The 25,252-nt window shown below is 47.6% G+C and overlaps 1 protein-coding gene across 2 annotated transcripts in view; it reads left to right on the top strand.

Moving 5' to 3' along the window:
* p120ctn (adherens junction protein p120) overlaps positions 1-25,252 on the top strand; it is a 751,624-nt gene that overhangs the window by 111,907 nt on the left and 614,465 nt on the right. The window contains exon 1 of one of the 2 annotated variants that reach the window (XM_076197957.1): positions 24,904-24,923. The exons of the other annotated variant lie outside the window; for it this stretch is intronic. The gene's annotated coding sequence lies outside the window, so the exon portion shown is untranslated. Of the gene's footprint in view, positions 1-24,903; positions 24,924-25,252 lie in introns of those variants that run through there. 2 annotated transcript variants of the gene reach the window in all.

Raw genomic sequence — 25,252 nt, 5'->3', positions numbered from 1 at the left:
AGGGGATGAAAAATCTCCCTTTACCTTCTCACATTTCGGCCTTTCCCGTACTTGCCCTTGTTAACGCCCCCCTTATCCTCCCCACCTCTCTCTCCCCCTCTCAAACTCTCTCGCCGCCCCTCTCTCTCGCTCTCTCTCTCTCTCGCTCCTCTCTCTCTCTCTCTCTCTCTCTCTCTCTCTCTCTCTCTCTCCTCTCTCTCTCTCTCTCTCTCGCTCCTCTCTCTCTCTCTCTCTCTCTCTCTCTCTCTCTCTCTCTCTCTCTCTCTCTCTCTCTCTCTCTCTCTCTCTCTCTCTCTCTCTCTCTCTCTCGCTCCTCTCTCTCTCTCTCTCTCTCTCGCTCCTCTCTCTCTCTCTCTCTCGCTCCTCTCTCTCTCTCTCTCGCTCCTCTCTCTCTCTCTCTCGCTCCTCTCTCTCTCCTCTCTCTCTCTCTCTCTCTCTCTCTCTCTCTCTCTCTCTCTCTCTCTCTCTCTCTCTCGCTCCTCTCTATCTATCTATCTCCCTCTCTCCTTCTCAATCTCTCTCTCGCTTCTCTCTCTCTCTCTCTCTCGCTCTCTCTCTCTCTCTCTCTCTCTCTCTCTCTCTCTCTCTCTCTCTCTCTCTCTCTCTCTCTCTCTCTCTCTCTCTCTCTCTCTCTCGCTCCTCTCTACCTATCTATTTATCTCCCTCTCTCCTTCTCCTCAATCTCTCTCTATCTCTGTCTCCCTCTCTCCTTCTCCTCAATCTCTCTCTCTCTGTCTCCCTCTCTCCTTCTCAATCTCTCTCTGTCTCCCTCTCTCCTTCTCCTCAATCTCTCTCTCTCTCTCTCTCTCTCTCTCACACACACACACACACACGAGCTCGCGCGCATTTCCTCCCCCCTCCCTATCTTGCTCCTCCCTCCGTCCATGTTAACAAGGTCTCCATTCCTCGCAGGGGCAGTTTTCATTCCCTGCTACGAGTCTTCTTCTTCCTCTGTGGGATTTCTCATTCCTTTACTTCTATTCCCTGCAGAGGATTTCTATTCCTCGTGTCCGGTGAGATAATAGTCACTGACATCACACACACACACACACACACACACACACACACACACACACACACACACACACACACACACACACACACACACACACACACACACACACACACACACACACACACACACACACACACACACACACACACACACACACACACACACACACACACACACACACACACACACACACACACACACACACACACACACACACACACACACACACACACACACACACACACACACAAAACTCCTTGCCCATCAGTGTCAGAGTGCCGGCTTACAGTGCAGCAATGCTGATTTTTTTTCAGCATTGGGCGAGATTCGAACTCAATTTGCTGATTTGGCAGTAGATAACGGTACCGCTGCACTGTCGAGCAGTGTGTGTGTGTGTGTATTTGCGCGTATAAAAAGCTTCAGTTCACTCTAAAGGGGTCAATCAGTGTTGTGGTTACTATATCGGAGTTAACCCATGTATCACTCAAGGGAATATTCAGTGAATCCAAACCCGTTCTTCTCTCTATGTGAATCCTTGTAATCGTTGTACTCGTGTATTCATTGGCAAGCCATGGACGAAAAGCCTGCGCATGTAGTCTTTTGTAAAAAAAAAAAAAAAAAAAATGAAGCCTTAACTCCACATAGGCTTCACTTTGTAGGCTTTATTGTGGCAAGTGCCAGGTCGGTGGGAGTTGGAGGGGAGTCTTTGAGCCCCATAGGGTCTTCGTGGGCTGGATACCTTGATGAAGCCTTTGGAGGGTTACCTGGTGGTGGGGGGTGGGAGGGGTGTACATCATTCAATGTTGCCTTGAACTGAATCCATAAAGTTCGCCTGTTTACAGCAGGCAGATCTGCCTTAGACAATAATATAGTGTACCAGTGCTATTCTGGTGAAATACACACACACACACACACACACACACACACACACACACACATATATATATATATATATATATATATATATATATATGTATATTTCCCAAGTGCCTTGTGAGGAGTGTAAGGTCCTGTGGAGACAAAGGATAACCCGTGGAAATCTTTACAAAGTTCTGTGTTATCTAGTGTCTGTTATTTGCACCGCTCCATGTCTTCTTCTTTTATCTTTTTCGTTATCATTTTCTAATATACTGTATATCTCCTCTCCCTTTCTTTGTCGCTTCATTTTGTCGCACTGCCCCCCCCCTTTCTCTCTTTCTCTCTGTCTTCACTTCCGCTCTCTTTCTCTCATTTCGCCCATCTTCAGTTACTCTTCTTTCTCTCTTGCTCGTTTTCGTCCTCGTGTTCTTCTATTCCCTTTTGTTTCCACTTTCGTCCTTTCTTTTGTTCTTCGTTCTTCATCTTCGTTGTTTTCGGTTTTCTTTGCCGCTTCTGTGTTCTTTCTTCTCTCCTCCCTCCCCCTCCCCCTCCCCCCGTATCACACCTCCTCTCTCGTCTGTTCTTTCACCTTGTTGTCATGTTCATCCTGCACCTGTTTTAGAACCTGTTCTAGACACCTGTTCTAGTCTCCTGTTCTAGACACCTGTTCTAGACACCTGTTCTAGACACCTGTTCTACCTATCCTGTCGGCTTGTTCTCTTTTCCAATCCTCTTTCCTCTCCCCCCCCCTCTCTCTCTCTCTCTCTCTCTCTCTCTCTCTCTCTCTCTCTCTCTCTCTCGCTCTCTCTCTTTCTCTCTCGCGCGCTTGTAGCTTTCCCAGCGTGCTCTGTGAATTCCTTCCCTCCCCTTCATTTCTCTTTCCATCCCTTCCCTTCTCTTCCCTTCCCTTCGACTTTGCAGGACGCTTTTCCTAACCATTCGATCTTCCCATCCCCTTCTTTTCCCTTTCTTTCCCTTCCTTTTCCCTTCCTTTCATTTCCTCTCCCTTTCCCTTACCTTGCCCTTCCTTTCCTTTCTGTTCCCCACCTTTTCTCCCTTTTCCCTTTCCCCTTCCCTTCCCCTACAAATATGCAAGACCTCATCTCTACCCTTTGGATCATTCCAGCACTCTATGATTCCGACTCTTCAGCGCGATCTTGTCTACAAGGATAGAAGCGCTGGTTGTGGGCGACGTAATACTACACCCCAAATCCAACCCCCTCCCCCACATCTTCGCTGGCTTCTCTGACACATCTTCCTCCCCACCCCCACCCGTTATCTTTACCCCCCACACCTTCTCCCCACTGCCCCCCTAAACCCCAATTGATTGCTTTTCCTCCCTCCTCTTCCTCCTCTTCTTCTACCTCCTCCTCTTCCTCCTCAGTGTCGTCCTCATAATTCCTTTTTTCCCTCCTCTTCCTTCTCCGTTTCCTTTTCTTCTTCGTTTCCTCCTCTTCCCCATTCGGTGGACTCCTATATTCCCTCCTCCTTTTCCTACTCTTCCTCCTCGGCGACCGCCTATATTCCCTCCTCCTCCTCCTCCTCCTCCTCCGCCCTCCCAACCAGTAACCCTTTCTCCCTCAACTTTCTGTGCCAGTTCCTTGTAGTGTCTTGTTAACTTCTCAATGTCGTGACCCCCTTCGCTCTCTCTCTCTCTCTCTCTCTCTCTCTCTCTCTCTCTCTCTCTCTCTCTCTCTCTTTCTCTCTCTCTTCCTCCGTCTCCCTCACTTTCCCTGAAATTCTGTTCCTCACATCCATTTAACTCTAACATTCCCATCCTTCACTTCCTCCACCTCCTCCCAGCTTCTTCCACCTCCCTCCTCCCTCCCTCCCTCCTCCACTTCCTTGTTTTCCTCCTCTTCTTTCTCCCACCCTCCTTGTCCTCCTCCTCCTCCTCCTCCTTTTTCTCCTTTTTCTTCTTTTCTTCCTTTCTCTTCCCCTTCCTCCTCCCATCTCCCATTTCTCCTCCTCCGCTCCTCCTCTCCTTCCTCCCACCGTCCTTCACCTCCTCCCCTTCTCCCAGCCTCTTCCTCCTCCCAACTTCCTTCCCCTCCTATCCCCCTTCGCCTCCTCCTCTTCCTCTTTCTTTTCCCATCTCCCATTTCTTTTTCCATCCTCGCCCACCTCCTCCTCCCGCTCTCCTCTTCATCCCATCCACATCCTTATCTTCTTCCTCATCCCATCTCCAATTTCTCCTCTTCCTCCTCCTCCCATCTCCAATTTCTCCTCTTCTTCCTCCTCCTCCTCCTCCTCCTCCTATCTCCTATTTCTCCATTTTTGTCGGCTTTCGACTTCCTCCACTTTCCTCCACTCTCTCCTCTTTCCCCTTGCTTCCCCTCTCATTTTCCCTTCCCCCCTTGTAACTCTCCTTTCTCACCTCTCACCTTTCCCTCTCACGCCTTCGCTTCTTCCTTTCCTCTTCTCACTTGTCCTAATTTCATTTTTTCTAATCTCGCCTCTTATCTCTCACTTCTCATCCATCAGATTCCTTCCCTCGTATCTCTTGTCTGACCTTTCCCCTCTGACCTTTCCCCTCTGACCTCTCCCCTCCCACATTTCCCCTCCCAGCTTTCCCCTTTCACTTCGCTCCTTTCCCCTCTCCCTTCTCCCTTTTCCCCCTCCCAATTTTCCCCTACATCGTTTCCATTCTCATCTCCCACCTTTCCCCTCCCACCTTTTCTCTATCCCCTCTCACCTCAGCTTTCTACTCCCACAAACCTCCTCCCACCTTCCCCCTCCCACCTTTCCCCCTCCCCTCTTTCCCCCTCCCCTATTTCCCCCTCCCCTCTTTCCCCCTCCATTCTTTCCCCCTCACACCTTCCCCCATTCCCTCCCCTTCCCCCATTCCCTCCCCTTCCCCCATTCTCTCCCCTTCCCCCATTCCCTCCCCTTCCCCCATTCCCTCCCCTTCCACTCATTCTCCCCTCATCTCCCCTAACTCCCTACTTCTCCCCGGCTTTCCGATCTCCCACCTCTTGCTCCTTCCCCTATTCTCTCCCCCTCTGTTCACTCTCCCCTTTTCTCCCCTCACTATCCTTCTCCTCTTCTTTCTCCTCCCTCCCTCATTTTACCTCCTCTTACTCTCTTCTTCCCTCACAATCCTTCTCTTCTTTCCCTTCCCACACCCCCTTACCCCATTCCCTTTCCCTCCACTCACTCTCCCCTCTTTCCCCTCTCTCACTACCTCTCGTAGCCCCTGTCACCCCTTCTTCCATTCTCTCCCCCTCCGCTCACTTTTCCCTCTTCTACCCTCACTCCCACCCCTTCTCTCCTCACTCACCTCTTCTCCCCTCACTCTCACCTCTTCTCCCCTTTTATCACATTACTCTCCCCTCATCACCCTCTGCGCTCTTCTCCCCTCTCACCTCCTCTCCCTCTCCCCCCCTCACTCTCACCTCTTCTCTTTTATCACATTACTCTCCCCTCATCTCCCTCTGCGCTCTTCTCCCCTCTCACCTCCTCTCCCTCTCCCCTCTTCTCCCCTCACTCTCAGCTCTTCTCCCTCTCCCCTTTTCGCCCCTCTCCGCCCTTCTCCCCTTCTTTCCCCTCCCTCCCCGGCTCCCTTGTGGCATCTTAGCGATTTATGCGCCCGGGGGTCAAACAAATCTTGTGATTTCCCATCGCTTCTATAAATCGTCTTCTAGAATCATGCGCCCCCATTTTCTCGACTTTGTAGAAGGTAATTTCCTAGGTTAAATGAAATAAAGATTGATTCTATTATTATTACTATTGCTGTTAAGTTTCTAGATTAAACGATATATATATATATATATATATATATATATATATGTATACATATATATATATATATATATTTCGTTAAAGTATTTATAGAGTGACGTAAGAGTGCAGATTCTGTATTGAATTAAGTAATTGTGCGACTTAATTTTTGTATTAAGTGTATATGCATGTCAAGTTAATTTTTTGTTGAATGATGTAAATGTGGTGTATGCGTTGATAGAAATCTGGTAGAAACTATACAGTATACGTGATTATGGTTGTTGGCGAAACGTGGCAGCCCCCTCATCTTCATCAGAAGGTGCAGCCCTGAGGGGTTGACACTCGGTCCCCGGACTGGGATCAAGATATCTCTATCTGTTTATCTCTCTATCTCTCGGTCTTTGTCTACTAACTTCAGCTGTAGGTTGTAGGTTTCCCCTCGTGCCCTCCCATTTCCCTTCCCCTCGTCTTACTTCCTCCCCCTCATTCCCTCCCACTTCCCCCTCTTCTCCCCCTTCCCCTGGAACTATTTTTACCCATTCTTCCCCAAATTTATTTACCCGTCCTCCCTCAGTTTTTCTAATCCACCTCTTTCCCACCCTCTCCCCCTCCATCTCCCCCAAATTTACTTACCCATTCTCTACCAGTATCCCCCATATATTCTTTGTCGTAAGCGGTCCCTACACGATCAGTATTATTGCGCAATATTCCGTATAGTGCAATATTATTGACGGTGTGGGGATGGTATTGAAGAATGGCACAATATATTGAAGACCTCAAATTTACAAGCCAAACACTTGTGCCTCTTCAATACCATCCCAACACCCCGCCAATAATATTGTACAATACGGAATATTGCGCAATAATTATGATCGTGTAGGGCCCACTTTACCCATCTCCTCTCCTCTTCCCCTTCACCCTCTTCACCTCTTCCCCTCTTCATCTCTTCCTCTCTCACCCTCTTCACCTCTTCCCCTCTCCCTATTTCCACCTCTTCATATCTCCCCCTCTCCCTTCTTCCCATCTCCCCGTCTTCCCCTCTCCCCGTCTTCCCCTCTCCCCGTCTTCCCCTCTCCCCGTCTTTCCATCTCCCCCCTCTTCCCCTCTCCTTTTCCCCCTCTCCTCGTCTTCCCCTCTCCCCGTCTTCCCATCTCCCCCCTCTTCCCCTCTCCTTTTCCCCCTCTCCCCCTCTTCGTCGACAAGGCTTGTTTGTCTTTACTGACCTTGGGTGCAAAGGAAATGGTTATGTCAGGGAAACCTTCGGACGAGGTTATGCACGAAGGACGTTGTTGTCCTTCCAGTAAACTTGACTTTCTCCTCTCAGTTTCTCTCATCTCTCTCTCTATCTATCTATCTATCTATCTATCTCAGTTGAGTAAAATTGAGATTAATCAGGACACACACACACACACACACACACACACACATTTTTTCTTCTTTCCATGTTTCCTCCTCACCTTCCGCCATCCTCCCCACTTTTCTTGCCTCATTATCTCTCCCTCCTCCCCTCTCCCTCCTCCCCTCCCTCATTCTCCCTGTCAACAAACTTCTCTTCTTTAGTCTCATTCATTTCCTGTCTCACCCTCTTCGAACTCTCCCTCCCCTCCCCTCCCCCCTTCCACTTACCCCTTCCCACTCCCCCTCCCACCTTCCCATCCTTCATCTCCACTCCCTTCTCCCTCTCCTCCCCTCCCCTCCCCTTCCATCCCCCTCCCTTCCATCACTCCCCCAACACGCGCACACACACACACACACACACACACACACACACACACACACACACACACACACACACACACACACACACACCTACCTCTCCCTTCCCTCCCATACCAGTCAGTTAAGGTCTAATATATTTCCTCGATATAGCTTCTATTTATTGATATAGTGATAATGGCAACTTAGAGACTCGTTCCATTTTCTTATCATCATTATGGCGTTTGGCTGAGGAAGGAATATTTACGTGTTTGTTTTAATCAATTATTTATTTGTTGATTTATCTTTATTATTTATGTTTGGTGACATAAAATGTAAACGAATGGGTGATAGATAGGAATGGGATGGGTAGGGTGGGTGCATGGGGGAGGGGCTGGTTACCGTCCTTTATAAGGGAAAAGAAGCTTTTTGGTGTATATTTATTTTTATTAATTGTTTTATTATTGTTATTGTGGATGCCCGATGGCCGATCGGTGTTAAGAGCGTCGCTTCTTGCGGCGGAGGTCGCGTTGATGACAATTCGAAATCTGCCGCCAGCGAGTTGGACCAAGGGCATGGTTCATAAATATTCCAACCCACAGATTTTTCTGTAAAAGGCACCGTCCTAGCCTCCTGAAAGGTAGACTTCGCGACGTTAAACTGAATCATCAATGTTATTATTATTATTATTATTATTTGTTGTTTTTAAATATTATTATTATTATTATTATTATTATTATTATTTGTTGTTTTGACGCAGCCCGAAGGGATTTCTCCCCGTCTTCTCCTTTTATGCATGGGGGGACGGAGAGGGGGGGTCGCCGATTTAATGAAGCGGTCTTGCTGTGGATGTGCTGTGTCTTGCGACACTGCTTCTGACCCAGGGCAGTGGACAAGGTGCAGGGATGACCCGTCATCCAGGAGGTGCTAAGATAAGAGGGAGGGTGGAGGGGTGTGGAGTGTATTCAGGGATGGAATGGGTGGGAATGATTTTATGCCTTTTCCTTTTTGGCTACCTCCCTTGTAAGTGGGAAAAAGCCTTGGTATATGTATGTATGTATGTATTTGTTGTTCCGGATAGGCGATAAAGGCAACACGGGCTGAGGGAAATACTTTTATTCCTAACTAGTTTCACTTGATTGGCTTCTTCCTCCTCTGAAGAAGCCACTCAGGCGAAACTAGTTAGGAATAAAAGGATCACATGAAGAATTGTCACCCCAGAACGCCCATATGAAGAAACGTCACCCCATGAGATCCCACCTGAAGAATTGTCACTTCAGTACGCCGAATATCAATAGTGGAATAAAGATGAGGTTAGGTTACGTTAGGTTAGGCTGAGTGAGGGTTATGCTTATTGTCATCAACTTATACAACCGAAGAATCGTAAACCCAGGATGGCCCACATGAAGAATTGTCACCCTGTCGAAGTCTGGGGTGACGATTCTTCATGTGATCTATTATTATTATTAATTATTATTATTATTATTATTATTGTTATTTCACCGCAGTTATGGAGATATTTTTATTGGCTGGGGATACGCACAAAAAAAGTTATTTCTTTCGGGACTTGTGTGACAGTGTCAAGTGGATGATGAGCCAGAAGGGTGATAGGTGATTATTACACGTCACGGTATTCGCACGATCCCCCCTCCCCCTCCCCTCTCTCCCCCTTCCGTCTCCCCCCTCCACCCCTCTCCCCTCCCCTTCTCTCATTCCCCTCCCCTCTCGACCCACCTTTTCCCCTCTGTCTATCTCTGTCCATCTATCTATTCCCTTATTTTCATTTCTACCATCCACTCCCACTCTTCTCCATTTCTCCTTTCTCTTGCTCTCTCCTTCTCTCTTTCATCTCTTACTTCCTTTTTCCCCATTCCCCGTCTGCCCGTCTCCCTTCCTTCCTTCCTTCCTTCCTTCCTTCCTTCCTTCCTCCTGTGCCGTGCCCCGTCTCCAGCAACTGCCCACAAGCACTTTCTTCGCTTGTCGATGGGCTTTTATTCGAAGTCGTTCATCGAACTCACTCACCGAACTCTGTTCTTCGGCAGGAAGATGTCTACGCTCGTGGAGTCCCGTTTCTGTGTCTCCATGGAAAAAAATTAGGATAGTTTCTATGTATATGTGTGTCTGTGTCATAATTTTATAATCTAATCATATTCTCTTCAAAATCTGCTGTTTTCTCCATGAAGCTGACCTCATAAACCGCGTGCCTCTGGGCGGTAGGGGTGACGCTAACTTCATGTACAGGGAGCGGTGGTGAGAGACAAGGCTCTCCCGTCAGCTGAATGGAATAGCTTGGCGTTAGACAGAATAAATATATTAAAGTGAGGCTCGACGCTCAAGGGGCGAGTGTATTCACTGGATGAGGAGCCCGATTGTGTACATAACTGTACTTGGGGTCAGAAGGGTGTGTGTACACACACACACACACACACACACACACACACACACACACACACACACACACACACACACACACACACACATACATACGCACACACATACACGCACACACACACACACACACACACACACACACACACACACACACACACACACACACACTCACACTACCCACAGATTGGCCAATATACGAGATTTGATATTTCCTCCTCCTCCTCCTCCTTATCTTCTTTCTTCATCTATCCCATCCCAACTCCTTCCCCTCCTCCTCTCCTCATCTCTCATCTGTCTTCTTCCTCCTGTTCTTCCAGCACTTCCATTCATCCCTCTTCCTTCTCCTCCCTTACTCCTCCTCCCTTACTCCTCCTCCCCTTCTCCGTCCTTCTATATTTTCCTCCTCCCTCCTCTTCCTCCATTTCCCCTTAACCCTCCTCCTCCTCTTCCTCCTCTTCTTCTTGCTCCTCCCCTTCCTCCTCCTCCCCTTCTTCCTACCCATCCTCCTACTTTTCCCTCCTCTTCCTCCTCCTACCTTTTCCTCCGCCCTCTTCCTACCTGTTCCTATTCCCTCCTCCTCCTCCTCTTTCTCCTCCCCCCTCCTCCTCTTCCCCCCTCCTCCTCTTCCTGGTCCGTGTTTACTCCCTTTTCAGAGCTTCGGTCGGGGTCTCTTTGGCTGAAGCCGCCGTCACTCACTATTTCCTCAGCTGCGGTTCACATTTCCCCTCGCCCCCCACCCCCTCTCTCTCTCCCTCCTTCCCTCTCTCCCTTTCTCTCTCTCACTTTTTCTAACTCTCCCCTCCTTTTTTCTGTCTCTTTCGTTCACTCCTCTCTCTCTCTCTCTCTCTCTCTCTCTCTCTCTCTCACTCACACACACACACACACACACACACACACACACACACACACACACACACACACACACACACACACACCTTTTACTCACATAGCGTTTCTTCCTCGCTACCTCATGTTCTCTCCTATTTCCATTCTCTGACTTCATCTTTCTTTTTCCTTGCTTGCCTCTTGTACTCCTCTGCTCATCTGTTCTCTCTCTTCGTTCGAGGGGTCTTATCCTTTCTCCACCTCTTCCTCCTCTCCCTCCTCTTCTCCCTCCTCTCCCTCCACCTCTTCCTCTTTCTCCACCTCTTCCTCTACACCTTCCTCCTCCTCCTCCCCTCCTCTTCCTCTCCCTCCTCTCCCTCCGGTGCCTATTCCTCCATCTCATCCACCCAAACTTCTCCCCTTTTCCTCCTCCTCGTCCTCCTTTCTGCACTTCTTTTCGCCCCCCCTCTTTTACCTCCCTCTCCTCCCCATCCCCATCATCTCCTCTCTCCATCTGCTTCTAGTCTTCTGCCCCTCCTCCTCTTCCTCCTTCCTCATACCTCTTCCTCCTCCTCCTCCTCCTCCTCCTACTACTACTTCTACTTCCTCCTACTTCTACTCCCTCCTGTTTCTACTAGTACTTGTACTCCATCTACTACTACTACTACTACTACTACTACAACTTCCTCCACCTTCTACTTCTACTCCCTCCTCTTTTTACATCTACTCCTCCTCCTCCTCCTCCTCCTCCTCCTCCTCCTCCCGTCTCTGGACCCCGGATCGCGGCTTTTCCGGGCCGGCCACCCACCCAGATTTTCAGTGTGTCTTCCTTTTCTCTTCTTCTTCCTTTTCTTTTCTTCTTCCTTTTCTCTTCTTCTTCCTTTTCTTCTTTTCCCCCTTTTCTCCATTACCTTCCTTCCCCCCAGTTTCTTCCCCCTCTGACCTCTAGGCTTTTTTATCAGTTGAAGGGGTGAAGGGGGCTTTGGGGAAGAGGGGAATGTCTGTTGAGGAAGGACGGGAGAGGACGGAAGACAGAGGTGAGTGGAGAATGGTTGTATATGGATGATGTTGTGATTGCATGAGGAGGAATGGGCGGGGGGGTGGGGGGGTAGTATGTGTGAGCAAATTTTGACGCAGCCCGAAGGGATTTCTCCCCGTCCTCTCCTTATATGCAAGGGGGGACGGAGAGGGGGGTCGCCGATTAAATGAAGCGGCCTTGCTGTGGATGTGCTGTGTCTTGCGACACTGCTTCTGACCCAGGGCAGTGGGCAAGGTGCAGGGATGACCCGTCATCCAGGAGGTGCTCAGATGAGAGGGAGGGTGGGAGGGGTGTGGAGTGTATTTAGGGATGAAATGGGTGGGAGTGATTTTATGCCTTTCCCTTTTTGGCTACCTCCCTTGAAAGGGGGAAAAAGCCTTGGTATATGTATGTATGATTAAAATATGAAATATATTTTAATATACTGATAAAAACGCATTAATTTACGTAAAAAATATATTTTTAAGAAGCATTTAAAGTCGAGTTTTATTGCCCACCCCCACACTTTCTCCTGCCCTTCACCTCCCCCTCCCCTTTCCATCCCATCCCATCCCATGCTTTCCTCCTCCTCTACCCTCCTCCACATATTCTTCCTCCATCCCCCTTTCTATTGCTCTTCTCTCTCTCTCTCTCTCTCTCTCTCTCTCTCTCTCTCTCTCTCTCTCTCTCTCTCTCTCTCCCTCTCTCTCCCTCCCATCCCTTCCCCATCCCACCCCTGCCTAATTCCTTCTCTTTCCCACATCCCCCTCCTCCTTCTCTCCCAGATTTCCCTCCTCCTCTTCCCCATCATCCACTTCTTCCATCTCTTCCACCTCCTTTCCCGTCCCATCTCCTGTCTTCCTTATCATCATCATCATCCCCTCCCACATCATCCCCCTCTTCCTCCTCTTCCACCTCCTCTTCCTCCGCTCTTCCCATCCTATCTTCTGCCTTCCTTCTGTCTTCCTTCTTATCGTCATCATCTTCCCCTCGTCTTCCCCAAATTCTCATTTTCTCCCCTTCTCCTCCTCCTGCTCCTCCTCCTCCTCCTCCTCCTCCTCCTCCTCCTCCTCCTCCTCTCCCCCTCCTCCTCCTCTCCCCCTCCTCCTCCTCCTCCTCCTCTCCCCCTCCTCCTCCTCTCCCCCTCCTCCTCCTCCTCTCCCCCTCCTCGTTCTCTCCAACTGAGAACATCTTACTCAGGCCGGTAGTCTATTGTCTCCTCCTCCTCCTCCTCCCCCATTTTCGTTCTCCCCAACTGAGGACATCTTACTCAAGCCGGTAGTCTATTGTCTTCTCCCCCACCTCCTCCTCCTCCTCTTCCTCCGCCTCGTCATCCTCCTCCTTTCCCGATTCAGGATTGGCTCTTGGCCTTTCCCCTTATCTTCCATCATCTCCCCTCTTCTCCCCTCTTCTGCGTGTGTACTGTACGTGTGTAGTATACGCCTTTAATGCTCGTCACCTTCCTTGTCTTTCTCGGAACTGTTTAATCGTGTGTGTAAGAGAGAGAGAGTGGGAAAGAGAGAGAGAGAAAGAGAGAGAGAGAGAGAAAAGGCTGGTTAGTTTTAACTTGTACACTCCGTTCTACTTCCATAGTCTGAAAAATAAATAAACTGGAGTGAATCGCCAGTAACAGCGACGTCATACAAATACTATATATAATCTTTCCGGCCGTCGCCCCGGGAATCGAACCGAGACTCAGCTTGATGCCAAGCCGTCACCGTACCAGTTGCGCAGTTGGTAAGGTGATGGCTTGGCATCAAGCTGAGTCTCGGTTCGATTCCCGTGGCGACGGCCGGAAAGATTATTTGTGAATAAATGGATTAATAGATAAATGAATTAGAAAAATAATTTCTTCTCATCCTCTCCTTCAGTGACTTCCACATAAGAATATAAGAATGAAGGAGAATGCAAGAGGCCATAAGGCCTGCACTAGGTAGTTTCATGTCCAGTAACACCTATCATCCCCATCCATAAAGTTATCTAACCTTCTCTCAAAACAACAAATAGTTTCAGCGCTCACTGCATGGTTACTAAGTCTATTCCATGCGTTAACCACTCTATTGGTAAACCAGTTCTTGAACTTCTTCGGTGCGATATTAACCCACCATGGATAGAAGCTCTAGTTTCGGAAGAAATGCTCTGGGAACTTTTCTAGATCCTCTAGAGATGTCTCAGCACCCCCCACCCCCTGCGAGGCGTGGCAGGACGACTGGATGGAGGAATCTCTCTGCGTCCTCTTCGATCTCACAGTCGATCTTCTCGAAGTCGTGCTCCATTGTTTATTTTATTTATTTATTTATTTTTTTTTTTTGCCGTTTTCTTCTGCTTCTTCCTTTTCTGTTTCCTCTTCTGTTTCTTCTTCAGTTTCTTGTTTTATCTTCTCCATCGTTTCTTCGTCTTCGTTTTTTCTTCTTTTTCTTCTTCTTCCTCTTCAAATTTACTATCGTCTCCTCTCTTCCTTCCCTCTCCCCTTCAACCTCCATCTCCCCTTACTTCTTCGCCTTCCTCGCCCACCACCATTTCTTTCGTCGTTTTAGTTAGAGATGACCCCCCTCCTTCCCTCCCTCGTTCCATTCCTTCCTCCCTTCCATCCTCCTCCTCTTCCTTCCTCACCCCCTTCCTCCCTCCCTCCCTCCCTCCCTCCCTCTCTCCTCCCTCCATCCCTCCATCCCTCTCTCCTCCCTCCATCCCTCCCTCCTCACCCCTTTCTCCTCCCTCCATCCCCCCCTCCTCACCCCTTTCTTCCCTCCATCCCTCCCTCCCTCTCTTCCCTCCCTCTCTCCCTCCATCCCTCCCTCTTCTCTTCTTTTCCATTCTCCCTCGCCATGTCTCCTTTTCTCCTCCACTCTCCCTCTCTCTTCTCACCCTTCTTCCTTCCCTCCTCTCTCCTCTCTTCCACTTCCCCTCCCCCTGTCTCCCTCCTTCGTCCCTGCCGGCCAGTTGCCCGTGTGCTGCTGTCTTGGTTATTCAATTTGTTGTGTAAATACTTGGATCCCTTGGTGCCTGTCTCTCCCTCTCTCTCTCTCTCCTCTATCTCCTCTCTCTCTCTCTCTCTCTCTCTCTCTCTCTCTCTCTCTCTCTCTCTCTCTCTCTCTCTCTCTCTCTCTCTCTCTCTCTCTCTCTCTCTCTCTCTCTGCAATCCTCGGGTCCTGTTGCTCGGGGGTCGTCATCGCGCTTGGACCTCCCCCCTCCTCCTCCTCCTCCTCCTCCACCTCCTCCTCCACCTCCGCGTCCGCTTCCTCTTCTTCCTCTTTCTCCTTTTCCTCCTCTCCCGCTTCACTTCCTCCTCTTCCTCTTTTTTCTACATCTCCCCCTACTCCTCTTCCTCCTCCTCCTCCTCCACTTCCTCCTCCTCCACTTCCTCCTCCTCCTCCACTTTCTCCTCCTCCTCCACTTTCTCCTCCCCCGCTTCTTCCTTTCTTTCCTTCTTCTTTTCCTTCTCTCTTTTTTTTTTATTTTTCTGTTTTTACTCGTATTCATATCTTATTATTTTTCCTCATTATTTCTCAGTTTGTGTTATCGACTGAACAAGTTTTATGCTAGATAGAAGCGCTGGTTAGTGCTGACCCACAGAGTCTCAATTTTTATTTTGTTTTGTTTTGTTTTTTCACCACCATTGGCGCCATTTCTTGTGCCTCTGGCACCCGACACGTTTCGTGTTTCTGTCCCTAATGCTCGTGTCACCTGACACTAGATGTCTAGCCACCTTACACACTCCCTCCCACCTCGCCAACCTATAACACGACCACCTTACCAGAAAAGATGTATATATAATAATAATGAATAACCTAACCTTCCTTACATCCCCTTCCATCTTGTCACCCTATAATACGGCCATTAATAATAATAATAATAATTAATAATGATAATAATAAAAATAATAGAATACACCCCCTCCCACCATGTTACCCTATAACACAGCCACCCTAAAAAACGAATAAATAAATAAATAAATTGATAAATAAAATAGATAAATAAAATAAATGGCACCTGTGTCACTTGTCATCCTATTCTGCCCCTTTTCCGAACTCTGGCACTTTCGCAATCTGAGTCCCAAATTCCTGACTTGAGTGTCTCCCCATCTTAACAAAATGTTCCTCCGCATTTGGGCCATCGCCGTGTCGTACATTCCTGGAGTATTACAGCTCGTCATGCATTCAACACAGTCGTATATCCTTACATCATGCATTGTCATTCACATCATGAAACTCACGACTGCCTTTGCTCACTCTGACAGGACATTCCGATGTCGAAGGAGCCCTCACTGCCTAATCAATAGCCGACTAAGACGTTATCACATTGGGCTATTTTTCCTCCGACTGTTGGAACAGTCCGTAGCTTTCGGAAAGGAATCTGATATGCTGGAGGTAAATCATTTCCCCCCAGTGATTTTACGGCGGAAAAAGTTCTGGAGGTGGGCGGTACCGCCGATAAATCGGAGGTTGGCGGAAAAATAGCCCAGTGTGATAACCCCGTAAGTGCTTTATTAGACTAAATTGACAAGTTAGTAGTTGCAGTGAAAAGGCAAATTTGGTATGATGGAGATGTCCCACATTGCTTTAGACATGCTCAGGGGGGATTAGTTGATCCATAAAACCCAAGTATTCCAAATTTCAATAAAATTGGACCAGTGGTTTAGCGTTTGTGTATTTCTTTACCAACATTTTTACAAATTACCAACCTTCATTCTCACTTTTTTATGGTAAAGTCTAGCAAAAATTCGGGATAAGAATAATATTATCTCCCTTATTTTTTCAAGTTTAAAAAAATAAAATAAAAAGTATTTTGTTTCTAATGAAACTGTCTTTCATAAGCAACAAGAATTTACTTTTTTAATTTTGTCCCCGTACCTAATTAAGTGCAAATGTTGCAATATTGAATAGAATTGGTACATCGGACTTTGATGACACCCGTTAAATCTACTAGTATGTAGTCCAACGCACTCACACACGTACACATACGTACACACACACACGTACGCGCACACACACACACACACACACACACAGACACACACACACACACACACATTAACTCACATTTAACACCACACCAGCAATTCGGGAAACGCCGAAAATATCACAGGTGCAAACACTTAAAACTAGGTGTGATATGTGGATAAAAAAAACGGGACCCCGCGAGTTTAGCTCCTTTCATTTGTATTACACATATACATCATGCATGCATATATAAATACCTACCTACAAACACACACACACACACACACACACACACACACACACACACACACACACACACACACACACACACACACACACACACATATAAGTAGACACTCACATACACACACATAGACTTAAATGCATACATACACACACATACATATATGCACACACACACACGCATACATAATAACTACAATTTAAACACTAAACTAACAAATCGAGAGAAAAAAATCCCACAAATGCAAATCCCCTAAATCCCCAGAGACGCTGTCTCTCGTGGAGTGAAGAACGAGGAAAATGGTTGGGATTTATTTTAGAATATTCGAAAAATCTGTAAAACAGGTTTGTGTTGTGGATCTGTGAAGATTAAGAATTGGTTAATGCGTGGATGGTGAGGAAAATGCCTGAAATATCTTGGGAAATGTCAAGAATGACTGGGGAATGTTTAAATTAGAGAATGCTTAGAACTAGGTTGCGGTCGTGGTAGAAAGTTAGATATTAGGGTGGTTGTTTGGTGTTGTCTAGTATACAGGAATTATTTCTATTGGTTTTTCTATTATTATTGATTTAATTGTTTTATAAATACACACACACACACACACACACACACACACACACACACACACACACACACACACACACACACACACACATTAACATAAACCTTGCAGTGAAAGGTGATTAAATTGACAAGGTGAAACTTGATGGTTGATTTATTACATTTATATATTTATTATTTTCTGGTTATGTATTTATTTAATTTTTGTTTTCTAGTTTTATTAGTATTTTCTTTTTCGTTTATTCGTTATTGATATTTTGATCTGAATGCTTGTGGAACCTCTCGTCCGCTTTCATCCACTATTCCGTTTCATCCACATCATTTGATCACTCGTCTCATCCGTTTCACCCGTTTCATCCGCTTCAATCGCTTCATCCTCATCACTCACTTCATCCTCATCACTCATTTCATCCGTTTCATCTTTTTCATCCGCTTTTACTGCCACCTCGCATTTCAACCACAACACCGGAACACTCCACCATCTTACCGTGCACCGTCCCTCTTCCACACACTCCCACCACCACCTCCTCCTCGTTCTGAAGTTACCCTTATGGAATATATTCCCCAGGGGTAACTATTTACACCCCCTCCCCCCTCTCCCTCACCTCCCCCTCCCCCTCACCTCCCCCTCCCCCTCACTTCCCCCTCCCCCTCACTTCCCCCTCCCCCTCACTTCCCCCTCCCCCTCACTTCCCCCTCCCCCTCACTTCCCCCTCCCCCTCACTTCCCCCTCCCCCTCACTTCCCCCTCCCCCTCACTTCCCCCTCCCCCTCACTTCCCCCTCCCCCTCATACCCTTACCTCCCCCTCCCCTTCATGATCATAGTATCAGTTCACACCACATTACATCACACCATATTGCACCACACCGTATCACAGCACACCACAACACACACCACAACACACACCACACCACTTTGCTATGACCCTTGACACCTCAGTCACCTTCCTTGTGCCCCCTTGACCTTCCTCATGTCTCACCTCATCCCCCATCCCCTCACCCCCAATCCCACATTTCCACTTCCAATCCTACTCCCACATGTCTACCCCTACTCCCAATCTCACTTCCACTACTTTTACTCGTGTGTCACCATCCAATTCCTTGGCACCCTACTCCTTCAGCCATACCACTCCCCACCACCACCAACCTCCAGCCCCCAACACTCCTACCTCCAACACTCCCACCCCCAACACTCCCACCCTCCAACACTCATCCCCAACACTCCCACCCTCCAACACTCTCATCCCCAACACTCTCATCCCCAACACTCCCACCCTCCAACACTCATCCCCAACACTCCCATCCTCCTACACTCTCATCCCCAACACTCCGTAATATTGTTGGTGGGTTGGTCACACCCGCCCCGAGTCCATATCGCGTCTTCATCTTCGCTGCCCTTCCGCTTATCACGACCTCTCCCGTGATTAGCCGTGGTGGAGATGGAGGACGAGCAGGAGGGGAGGTGGAATAGCGGTGACAGAGGTAGCCAAGGTGGTGATGGTAGTGGATTGTTTATGTTTGTGATTTGATATTTAAGAATTGGGTACCAGATATGTATCTTGATCATAGCTTTGTGTTATCTGTATATATATATATATATATATATATATATATATATATATATATATATAATTTGTATAGCATTGGTTAGAATCCTAGAAATTTTAGAACATTTTTGTTTTCTTTGAATATTACACATGTCTGCTCTGTCTGGTTGCATTGCTTCTGACCCAGACAGTGGGCGGGAGGGAGGGATGGCCTGTCATGCACAAGAAGATGAAAGGGATACAGATGGGTGTGAAATGGGTGGAGGGTGGGTGTGTATGCTTTGGATGGCCACCCCCTAATAAGGTGGAAAGAGACATTTTGTTATATGTATTTTCATAAAGCGAGTACAAATCCCCCCTTCCCCCCAAAAAAAAAAAAATCGTAAACACGATCACACCAAAGGCCAGAGTTGCATATGGACAGCGAGTTTGGGGAAATTCTTGGCACTGTGGTCGGAGTGCCAGTCTGGCATCGGTTGCCATGTCCAGGCAAGTCCTTGTCTTTTTTTTTTTTTTTTTTTTTTTTTTTTTTTTTTTTTTCTCTCTGTCCCCATTACAGTCGAGAACCCCTCTTTTCGTCGCCGCTGCTCGGGTACGTTGTTGAGAAAGAGTTTGATGGCCTCCATTTACTGTCGCCTTGCTCGGTTTTAGAAGACCCTTTTTGTTTCCGGGTTTTTTTTTTTTTTTTTTTTTTTTTTTTTTTTATCATCCTATTTATGCTTTCTTTGGATCCTTCTCTTCCTCCCCACCTCCTCCTCTCCCTCTTCGTCTTCCTCCCCACCTCCTCTTCCTCCCCACCTCCTCTTCCTCCCCTCCTCTTCCTCTTCCTCCCCACCTCCTACTCCTCCTCTTCCTCCTGTCTTCCTTCATCACGCCACCCTGTCTGTGCATCTGTTCTCGCCCCGTTTTTTATCTTTTCGATTATTTTTCTCCTCACAGCTCTCTTTCCCACCATCCTCTTTATCTTCTCCCCTATTTATCTTCCTTCCTCTCTTCTCTCTCTCTCTCTCTCTCTCTCTCTCTCTCTCTCTCTCTCTCTCTTTCTCTCTTTCTCTTTAACCTTGCACCATTCTGTCTCGCCAATTCAACCTCTCTCTCTCCTCTCTCTCTCTCTCTCTCTCTCTCTCTCTCTCTCTCTCTCTCTCTCTCTCTCTCTCTCTCTCTCTCCTCTCCTCTCCTCTCCTCTCTCTCCTCTCTCTCCTCTCTCTCACTGTAGTTTCCCATGACTTTATGTGTTCCTCCATTTTTTCTTCATGATGATCATCTCTTCTCTTCTCTTCTCTGTTTGACCCCCGCCCCTGTTCCGTAACCTCCCAGTCTCCACATCCCTCCAACTCCACCTCCCCTCTCCTCCTCTTCCTCCTCTTTCCCTTTCTTTGTCCTCATCGTCCTCCCTCCTATTCTTCCTCGTCCTCTTTAGTTTTCCTCTTCTACCTCCGCCTCCCTCTCCTCCTCATCCTCCTCCTCCTCCACTTCATGTTTCTCCTCCTTTCCTTCCTGCTTCTCTTTCTTTCCCTCTTCCTGCCCTCCTCCACTTCCTCCCCCTCTTCCCCTTCACTTCCTGTTCCTCCTCCTTTCCCCCTCTTCCTCTTCTCCCTCTTCCCCTCCTCTTCCCTCCCCTCTTCTCCTCCTCTTCCTCTCCTCTTCCTCTCATCTTCCCTCTTCTGCTCCTTTTTTCCATCTTCCCTCACTTTCCTTCTTCCCCATTTCTCCTCTTCCTCCTCCTTCTCTCCTCACTCCATCCCCTCCTATTCCTCTTCCTCCCCTTCGACCACACTCCTCACTCCAGTCACATCCTTCGTTTTCCTTTCGGCCTTGGATTTGCCTCTTCCCTCTCCTTCCTCCCTCCTCCCACCTTCCTTCCCTCCCTCCTCCCACCCTCCTTCCCTCCCTCCTCCCACCCTCCTTCCCCCTCCCTCCTCCCTCCTCCTTCCCCCTCCCTCCTCCCTCCTCCCTCCTCCCTTCCTCGCGTCTTCACCTTCAGCTCTTCCTACTTCAAAGTCTTCCACTATCTTCCCATATCTCTTCACACCCATTACCACCTCTTCTCCCCTTTCCCAACCTTAACGATTTTTCTCCATTTTGCCCTCGTTTTCTCCTACTCCTCCTTCTCCTACTCCTCCTTCTCCTACTCCTCCTCCTCCTCCTCCTACTCCTATTCGTATTCCTTCTCTTTCTTTTCCTATTCCTCCTCCTTTACTCCTACTCCTACTCCCTTTTCTCCTACTCCTCCTACTCCCTCTACTCCTCCTCCTACTGCTCCTCCTCTTACTCCTCTTTCTCCTATTCCTTCTCTTACTCATTCTCTTTCTTCTCCTATTCCTTCTCTTACTCATACTCTTTCTTCTCCTACTTCTTTACTCCTATTCTTCTTTTTCTCCTCCAGCTCCTTTTCCTACTCCATCTCCTACTCTTCCTTCTACTCCTATTTCTCCATTACTCCTCCTCCGTCTTTTCCTTTTCTTCCAAATCTTCCTCTTCTTCCTAATCTTCTCCACTTTTTTCTCACCTTCGTTCTCTTCCTCCTCCTCCTCCCCACATTTCTTTATTTTCTTCCTCCATTTCTCCAATTTCCGTTCCTCCCTCATCCTGATTCCTACCACTCCTCCTCCTCCTCCTCCTCCTGTTGTCTTTTCTTACATTTGATCTTTGTTTCTTCTTCGAAACTGTAATTTTCTCTCTTTTACTCCCCCCCTCTCTCTCTCTCTCTCTCTCTCTCTCTATCTATCTATCTCTCAAAGACGTGACCCTAGAGTGATCGCGTTGTAGGGATTGTAAGGTCGGTGTGATGAGGAAACTACTGTATTGTGACAAATGGTTTTACCCTACTCGTTCGTTATTTCTTCCTCCTTCTCCTCCTCATCTTTCCCCCCTCATTCTCATCCTCCTCCCCTTCTTCTTCCCCCTCCTCCCCTTCCTCTTCCCCCTCCTCCTCCTCCTACTCCTCTTTGGATTTTTTACTTCTTGATTTTCTTTTTCACGTCCTGGTGTTCCTCCTCCTCCTCCTCCTCCTCTTCTTCCTCTTCCCCCTCTTACCCCTCTTACCCTCTTCCCATTTTAATTTTTTCTCTCCCCCCCTTTCCCCCACCCTTCTGTGACCCCTCCTCGTTCTCCTCTCCGCCCTCCTCCTTTTCCTCTTCTCGTTTTTTTCTCCCTATTCATCTCCCCCATTTCTCTTTCTCACTCCCTCATCTCCTCATCCTCCTCATCTTCATCCTGTTCCTCTCCTACTCCTACTCCACAGCTTCCTTTTTTCCTCCTCTTCTTCCTTCACCTTTCCTCCTCCTGCTCCTTCTCCTCCTCCTCCTCCTCCTCCTCCTCCTTCTCCTCCTCCTCCTCCTCCTCCCACACCTCTCCTTGTCTTTCCTTACTCTTCCCCCCCTCCACCTACGTTGTTTTTGTTCACATTCCTCTCTCTCTCCTCCCTCTCTTGCTCTTCCCATCTTCGGTCCTCCTCCTCCTCCTCCTCTTCCTCCTCCCGTCCTGGTGTCTCCTCCATCCACTCTCACTTCGCTCTTCACTTCGTTACACTGCCGGCTGTCGCCTTACCCTGCTGGTCGGCGGCCCCGGTCTCGGGCAGCGGCGCCGGCGCCGGCTAATTCGCTTCCCGCCGGTACAGTCCTTGATCATCCGTCATCGCCTGCCACCTCCCCCCCTCTCTCCCTCTCTCTCTCTCTCTCTCTCTCTCTCTCTCTCTCTCTCTCTCTCTCTCTCTCTCTCTCTCTCTCTCTCTCTCTCTCTCTCTCTCTCTCTCTCTCTCTCTCTCTCTCTCCCTCCCTCTCTCCCTCCCTCTCTCTCTCCCTCTCTCTCTCTCTCTCTCTCTCTCTCTCTCTCTCTCTCTCTTTCTCTCGCCCTCTTTCTCCCTCTCTTTCTTCCTCTCTCAATACTTCCTCTCGTTCTCCGCTTTCGTTTTCTGCTCCTCCTCCTCCTCTTCCTCCACATCATCTTCGTCATCATTATTATTGTCTTCAACTTTATAATTATTTTCTGTCCTATGTTCTTCCAGCTCTTCCTCTTCCAGTACTCCTCCTCATTATTATTACCTTCCTCCTCACCTTCCCCACACCTCCTCCTCCTCCTCTCCTTCCTCCCACTCCATCTTTATAAATTCTGTGCACTCCACATCTGTCTCACTCCCTCCTCCCCTCCCCTCCTCTCCCCCCTGCCCCTTCATTCCTTCCCCTCCTCCCCAGCATCCCCTCCTCCACTCCCCCCCTCCTCCACTCCCTCCAGCCCCTCTCTCCAGCCCCTCTCTCCCTCCGTCCGTCCGTCCGTGAATTCCTCCTCCTCCTCCATCTCCATCTCTCCCTTCTCGGTTTCCTTGCTCACTCCGTCGCCCTTCCTCCTCCTCCTCCTCCTCCTCCTCCTCTCCATCCACATTTTATGCATTGTCCACGTAACCCACACCCTGTACCTCTACTTCCTTTCTTCTCTTTTTCCTTCTCCTCTTCTTCCTTCTCCTTTTCCTCCACTTCTTCCTCCTCCACCTCATTTTCCTCTTCTTTTTTCTTTCTCTTTCTCCTCTTCCTCCTCTCTTCTTCTCATCCTCCTTTTTTTTTCTTCCTCTCCTTTCATTTTCTCTTCTTCATTATCTCCACTCCCTACTCCCTATTTTCTTTTTCCACCTTCACCCTGATCTTCACCCTGATCTTCCACCTCCCGCTGTTTGGACCCAACCTAACATGGAGCTGCCGAGTGTAGGCCTTATGGTCTCATGCAAACTCTTTCATTCTTGTGTTCTTATGCACCTAACCTAACCTAACTTAAACTAACCTAATTTAACCACTACTTAACAAAATAACATTTCAAGAGCAGATTGTTAGAAGACCTCACGTTTCATAACAAAGATAAATTATTATTTTTTTATTAATGATAATATATTTCCATTTTTCTGTGTCGCTTATCTGCGTCTCTTTATTTTTTCGTCCAACGTACTCTCATTCTCACTCACCCTCTCTCTCTCTCTCTCTCTCTCTCTCTCTCTCTCTCTCTCTCTCTCTCTCTCTCTCTCTCTCTCTCTCTCTCTCTCTCTCTCTCTCTCTCTCTCTCTCTCTCTCTCTCTCTGCACAAAGAATAGATTGTGCGAGAATATTTATAAAAGGTTCATATTTTTTATGCTTATAAGGGAGGAAAGTCCTTTTGGTGCTGTTTTGAAAATTGATTCCAAGGGATTCCGTTTTTGCTTATGTTTTTAGTGTTTTTATGATTTATTTTTTATTATAATTGTTATTATTATTATTATTATTATTATTATTATTATTGTTTGAATTGACCAACCCCCTGGTAAGGGGTAAAAGGCCTTTTGCTATAAGTATGTGTATATTATGGAAAGAGAGTTGGGAGATAGGGTTGATGAAAGAGTATTGGGATGGTTTGGGCAGATGGAAGGAGTGAGTGAAGAAAGATTAGTAAAAGAGGTGTGGAAGGAGTGAGCGTGAGGGACCGTTCTAGGATGATATGGATGGGGTAAAAGGGGCATTGGGAAAGAGGAGAATGTCTGTTGAGGAAGGAAGGGAGAAGACAAGATAAGGGTGAGTGGAGAATGGTTGTGCTTGGATGATGATGTGATACATGGAAGGGAGTGGACGGGGGGGATGGGGGTGAGGGAGTATGTGTGAATGATATTTTGACGCAGCCCGAAGGGATTTCTCCCCGTCTTCTCCTTTTCTGCATGAGGGGACGGAGAGGGTGGGGGGCGCTATAAAATGAAGCGACCTTGCTGTGGATGTGCTGTCTCTTGCTACATTGCTTCTGACCCAGTGCAGTGAGCGAGATGCAGGTATGACCCGTCATCCAGGAGGAGCCAAGAAAAGAGGGAGGGATTGGTGGTAAATGGGAGTGGGGATGAAATGAGTGGGAGTGTATTTATGCCTTTGACTTTGGCTACCTTCCTTATAAGGGGGGAAAAGTCGTTGGTATATGTATGTATTATTACTAATATTATCGTTATGTTATTATTATGCTAATATTATTATAATTATTGCTAATATCGTTGATATCATATATCATATATTATTATTGTTATTAATAATTTATTTCCCCTTTTTCAGGTGAGAAATGTGAAGACTGTGGAGTTCTGAATCGGCCGTGAAACCTCCTCCGTAGTCAGGTCTGTGTGAAGAGTTAGGTTAGACTAGACTAGACCTGTTGGTAACTTGTTGGTCCTTAAGGGGTTAACACATTGGGCTTCCATAGGCTTCCACAGCATCGACCGTTGAGTGTTTGTTTGAGTAAAAACGACTTCGGTTATAATATTTTATTTTCCAAATCTCCAAATATCAAATTATCATTCCGTCATGCATAGCAAAGCTGAATGATGAACCAAGAGGTTGTAAAGCTACACGAATGTTAGACATAGTGTTGAAGTGTTCTTAGAGAAGTCTAGATTTCTGTAAACGAAGTCTTATTCTAGTTATTGAAATAAGGGTCACTGAACAT

This window comes from Oratosquilla oratoria, chromosome 14 (assembly GCF_046742065.1).
Source record: "Oratosquilla oratoria isolate Oo_2021 chromosome 14, ASM4674206v1, whole genome shotgun sequence".
Taxonomy (NCBI): Eukaryota; Metazoa; Arthropoda; class Malacostraca; order Stomatopoda; family Squillidae; genus Oratosquilla; species Oratosquilla oratoria.
This window is presented reverse-complemented; position numbering and strand designations above follow the sequence as displayed.